The sequence below is a fragment of the Triticum dicoccoides genome, chromosome 1B (genome assembly GCF_002162155.2).
Source record: "Triticum dicoccoides isolate Atlit2015 ecotype Zavitan chromosome 1B, WEW_v2.0, whole genome shotgun sequence".
NCBI classification, from domain to species: domain Eukaryota; kingdom Viridiplantae; phylum Streptophyta; class Magnoliopsida; order Poales; family Poaceae; genus Triticum; species Triticum dicoccoides.
In genome coordinates, this window is record NC_041381.1 from 67,217,272 (window position 1) to 67,223,271 (window position 6,000).

The following is a 6,000-nucleotide window of genomic DNA, read 5'->3' on the forward strand; positions in this document are numbered from 1 at the left end:
AACATGGCTAAAGAAAGTTATCCCTACAAAATCATATAGTCTGGCTGTTTCTCTATCTTCATCACACAAAGTATTTAATCATGCACAACCCCGATGACAAGCCAAGCAACTGTTTCATACTGTAGTAATCTCAAACCTTTTCAACTTTCAGCAACACATGAGCGTGAGCCATGGACATAGCACTATATGTGCAATAGAATGGTGGTTGTGGAGAAGGCAAAAAAGGAGGAAGATGGTCTCACATCAACTAGGCGTATCAACGGGCTATGGAGATGCCCATTAATAGATATCAATGTGAGTGAGTAGGGATTGCCATGCAACGGATGCACTAGAGCTATAAATGTATGAAAGCTCAACAAGAGAAACTAAGTGGGTGTGCATCCAACTTGCTTGCTCATGAAGACCTAGGGAATTTTGAGGAAGCCCATCATTGGAATATACAAGACAAGTTATATAATGAAAAATTCCCACTAGTATATGAAAGTGACAACATAGGAGACTCTCTATCATGAAGATCATGGTGCTACTTTGAAGCACAAGTGTGGTAAAAAGGATAGTAGCATTGTCCCTTCTCTCTTTTTCTCTCATTTTTTTATTTGGCCTTTCTCTTTTTTTTATTTGGCCTTTCTCTCTCTTTTTTTATAAAGTCTGAAGTCCCATCCCGATTTGTGGGGGAATCATAGTCTCTATCATCCTTTCCTCACTTGGGACAATGCTCTAATAATGAAGATCATCACACTTTTATTTACTTACAACTCAAGATTACAACTCAATACTTAGAACAAGATATGACTCTATATGAATGCCTCTGGCGGTGTACCGGGATATGCAATGAATCAAGAGTGACATGTATGAAAAATTAGGAAGGTGGCTTAGCCAAAAATACAATGTCAACTACATGATCATGGAAAGAGCAATATGACAATGATGATGTGTGTCATAATAAACGGAACGGTGGAAAGTTGCATGGAAATATATCTCGGAATGGCTATGGAAATGCCATAATAGGTAGGTATGGTGGCTGTTTTGAGGAAGGTATATGGTGGGTGTATGGTACCGGCGAAAGTTGAGCGGCACAAGAGAGGCTAGCAATGGTAGAAGGGTGAGAGTGCGTATAATCCATGGACTCAACATTAGTCATAAAGAACTCATATACTTACTGGAAAAATCTACAAGCCATTGAAAACAAAGTACTACGCGCATGCTCCTAGGGAGATAGATTGGTAGGAAAAGACCATCGCTCGTCCCCGACCACCACTCATAAGGAAGACAATCAATAAATAAAATTGTGCTCCAACTTCATCACAAAGCGGTTCACCGTACATGCATGCTACAGGAATCACAAACTGCAACACAAGTATTCTTTAAATTCACAATTACCCAACTAGCATGACTCTAATATCACCACCTCTATATCTCAAAACAATTATCAAGTATCAAATTGGTCATAGCATCCAATTCACTTTCTATGATAGTTTTTGTTATACCCAACTTGGATGCCCATCATTCTAGGACCAATTTTATAACCATAGTAAATACCATGCTGTTCTAAGAGACTCTCAAAATAGTATGAAGCATGATAGATCAACAATTTCTACAAAATTAAGCCACCGCTGTGCTCTAAAAGATATAAGTGAAGCACTAGAGCAAAAATTATCTAGCTCAAAAGATATAAGTGAAGCACATAGAGTATTCTAATAAATTCTAAATCAAGTGGGATTCTCCCAAACGTTTTGTACAGCAAGGATGATTGTGGTAATCTAAAGATCAAAGACTAATATCATTCAAGACGATCCAAGCAAAGCACATATCATGTGGCGAATAAAAATATAGCTCCAAGTAAAGCTACCGATAGACGAAGACGAAAGAGGGGATGCCTTCCGGGGCATCCCCAAGCTTAGGATTTTGGTTATCCTTAAATATCTTGGGGTGCCATGGGCACCCCCAAGCTTAGGCTCTTGCCACTCCTTATTCCATAGTCCATCAAATCTTTACCCAAAACGTGAAAACTTCACAACACAAAACTCAACAGGAAATCTCATAAGCTCCGTTAGTGCAAGAAAGAAAAACCACCACATAAGGTACTGTAATGAACTCATTACTTATTTATATTGGTGTTAAACCTACTGTATTCCAACTTCTCTATGGTTCATACCCCTTTATACTAGCCATAGATGCATCAAAATAAGCAAACAACACACGAAAAACAGAATCTGTCAAAAATAGAACAGTCTGTAGCAATCTGTAACTCTCGAATACTTCTGGAACTCTAAAACTCCTACAAAAATAGGAAGTCCTGGGAAATTTCTATACTGACCTACAGCAAAAAGAATCAATGCAAAAGCACGTTCTTGTTAATTACTAAAATTATTTTCGTGCGCGCAAAAGTTTCTGTTTTTCAGCAGAATCAAATTAACTATCACCGTAGGTTATCCTATAGGTTCTACTTGGAACAAACACTAACTAAAACATGAAAACACATCTAAACAGATGCTATATGAAATATTTATTACTAAACAGAAGCAAAAAGCAAGAAACAAAAATAAAATTGGGTTGCCTCCCAACTAGCGCTATCGTTTATGCCCCTAGCTAGGCATAAAAGCGAGGATAGATCTAAGTAGTGCCATCTTTGGCATTCGGAAAGAAAAGAGAGAATTTCCTTTTTATGGCATTCATCCTTCTATTTAGGTAAAGTACATTGCCATTAATGGAGGAGGTAAGATTAAGCACATTACAAAAATTTGCATCTAAGCTAGCCTTCATCTCTTTAACAATTTCGTTTTGATAAAAGCATAAGAGAGTGGTAGATTCAACCTTATCATTCATGGGATGCCCAAATATAGTTTTCATTTTTTTCATAGGTATCTATAGCATCCCCTTCAATAAAACCTCCTTCAAAAATAGAATCTAGAACTTGTTTGAAACAAGCGGGTAAGCCAACATAGAAACTTTTTAAGTAAACCTCAATTTGATATTGTGGCACATAGCTAGCCCGAATCCTTAATAACCTATCCCAAGCATCTTTTAAATACTCACCAAGTAAATAATGAAAATTTCCAGAGTCATCTTCATCAAAATTATTCAAACTCTCATTGGTGAACCCCGTAGATCTTTCCATAGCATTATTATTTATGAGCTTAGAGAGGATAGAGGGACTATCTAAGGTACTAAAACCATGGAAAGAACCCTTAGTTCTTTTTGATTCGTCCATGGCACGGGAAGGCAAACGGTAAAGAGAGGGCGAATAAAACGGCAAGGGTGAAGTGGGGGAGAGGAAAACGAGAGGCAAATGGCAAATAATGTAATGCGAGGAAGATGAGTTTGTGATGGGTACTTGGTATTTCTTGACTTGAGCGAAGACCTCCCTGGCAACGGCGCCAGAAATCCTTCTTACTACGTCTTGAGCTTGCGTTGATTTTCCTTGAAGAGGAAAGGGTGATGCAGCAGAGTAGCGTAAGTATTTCCCTTGGTTTTTGAGAACCAAGGTATCAATCCAGTAGGAGGCTCCTCAGAAGTCCCACGCACCTACACAAACAATCAAAAACCTCGCAACCAACGCAATAAAGGGGTTGTCAATACCTTCACGGCCAGTTGCGAAAGTGAGATCTGATAGAGATAATATGATAAGATAAATATTTTTGGTATTTTTATGATATAGATTGGAAAGTAAAAGATGCAAATAAAAGTAGATGGTAGACTTATATGATAAAAGATAGAACCGGGGGCCATAGGTTTCACTAATGGCTTCTCTCAAGATAGCATAAGTATTACGGTGGGTGAAAAATTAATGTCGAGCAATTGATAGAAAAGTGCATAGTTATGAGATTATCTAGGCATGATCATGTATATAGGCATCACGTCCGTGACAAGTAGATCGAAACGATTCTGCATCTACTACTATTACTCCACACATCGACCGACTCATGCCTGCATCTAGAGTATTAAGTCCATGAAGAACAAAGTAACGCATTAAGAAAGATGACATGATGTAGAGGGATAAACTCATGCAATATGATATAAACCCCATCTTTTTATCCTTAATGGCAACAATACAATACGTGCCTTGTTGCCCCTGTTGTGACTGGGAAAGGACACTGCAAGGTTGAACCCAAAGCTAAGCACTTCTCCCATTGCAAGAAAGATCAATCTAGTAGGCCAAACCAAACTGATAATTCGAAGAGACTTGCAAAGATAACTTAATCACACATAAAAGAATTCAAAGGAGATTCAAATATTTCTCATAGATAAACATGATCATAAACCCATAATTCATCGGATCTCGACAAACACACTGCAAAAAGAGTTACATCGAATAGATCTCCAAGAAGATCGAGGAGAACATTGTATTGAGATTCAAAGAGAGAGAAGAAGCCATCTAGCTAATAACTATGGACCCGAAGGTCTGTGGTAAACTACTCACAACTCATCGGAGAGGCCTTGGAGATGATGTAGAGGTCCTCCGTGGTCGATTCCCCATCCGGCGGAATGCCGGCGAAGGCTCCAAGATGGGATCTCGTGGGTACAGAAGGTTGCAGCGGTGGAAATAGTTTTTCGTGGTGCTCCTGGATGTTTTCGGGGTACATGGGTATATATACGAGGAAGAAGTAGGTCGGTGGATGCTCGAGGGGCCCACAAGGGTGGGGGTGCCCACCCCTAGGGGGCGCGCCGGGCACCCTCGTAGCTGCCTCCTCTATTGCTTGACGTCCACTCCAAGTCCCCTGGATCACGTTTGTTCCAAAAAAGATCGCTCCCGAAGGTTTCATTCCGTTTGGACTCCGTTTGATATTCCTTTTCTTCGAAACACTGAAATAAGCAAAAAAACAGCAATTCGGGCTGGGCCTCCGGTTAGTAGGTTAGTCCCAAAAATAATATAAAAGTGTAAAGTAAAGCCCATAAACATCCAAAACGGGCAATATAATAGCATCGAACAATCAAAAATTATAGATACGTTGAAGACGTATCAAGCCCCAAGGTTCCAATGCCATCGATCACGTTTGAACCAAGGCTCGGGAGGCGCCTCCGTGGTGGCATGCAGATCTTTGTAGAGATCATGAACACGCAAGATCATATGAGGACCAGAAGACGATGATCCCTGGAAAGATCCCTGCCAAGGAAATCCACGAGACCTCCGGCAAGATCCTTGCCGGGGACGACCACGGCGCCGCGGCAAGACCCTTGCCGGGGCCCCGGCAAGACCCTTGCCGAGGGCGTCAGCGGGGCCACGGCCAGGCCCGCGCCTTCCAAGGCTCCACCACAGTTCCCATGCAACTACTAGCCTAGCCAGCGAGGCGAGCACCTGCGTGGCGACGTGCGGCCCCGAGGCCAACTCGGCAAGCACCTGCGTGCTGGCATGCAGATCTTCATGAAGACGCTGCCACCGCGCCAGCTCAGCAGCCTACTAGCCTACATGGCGCCGCGCGCCTCGCTGGCCAGGGCACGTGTCGAGGCGAGGCGAGGCGGCGACGGATGGTACATGCCTCGCTTTCGTCCCCGATAAAGCGGGGGGACACCTAAGGAGCGCATTTAATGCGTCTTGTCCCGTAATGATAGACGACAAGCTTGTACACTGTACCCTTTCCACCTCCTGTGTGCCACTGTGGCATCCCCTTTTTCCTATAAAAGGAGGCTCGAGGCGTACTGGAGGGGGATTCGGCTTTTTGGACTACGCACGCACCGTAGCTAGTTCAAGAACACAAGAAAATTCAGATATACACCATAGCAGGACTAGGGTATTACGCGAGCCTTGCGGCCCGAACCTGGGTAAACGATCTTTGTGCTAGCTCCTAGACCCGCTTTTCCACAACCTCATGCCCGCCGACCTCAGTAGGGATTCCAGTGATCCCATAGGTGTCGTTCCCACCGACAAACGGAGACCCTCCCGGCGATCCTCGACCCTCGACTCCTCGACCCTCGACCCTCGACCCCTCGACCCTTGATCCCTCAACGACCCTCGACCCTCGACCCCTCGACGACCCCTCGACCCTCGAGTCTCAATGACCC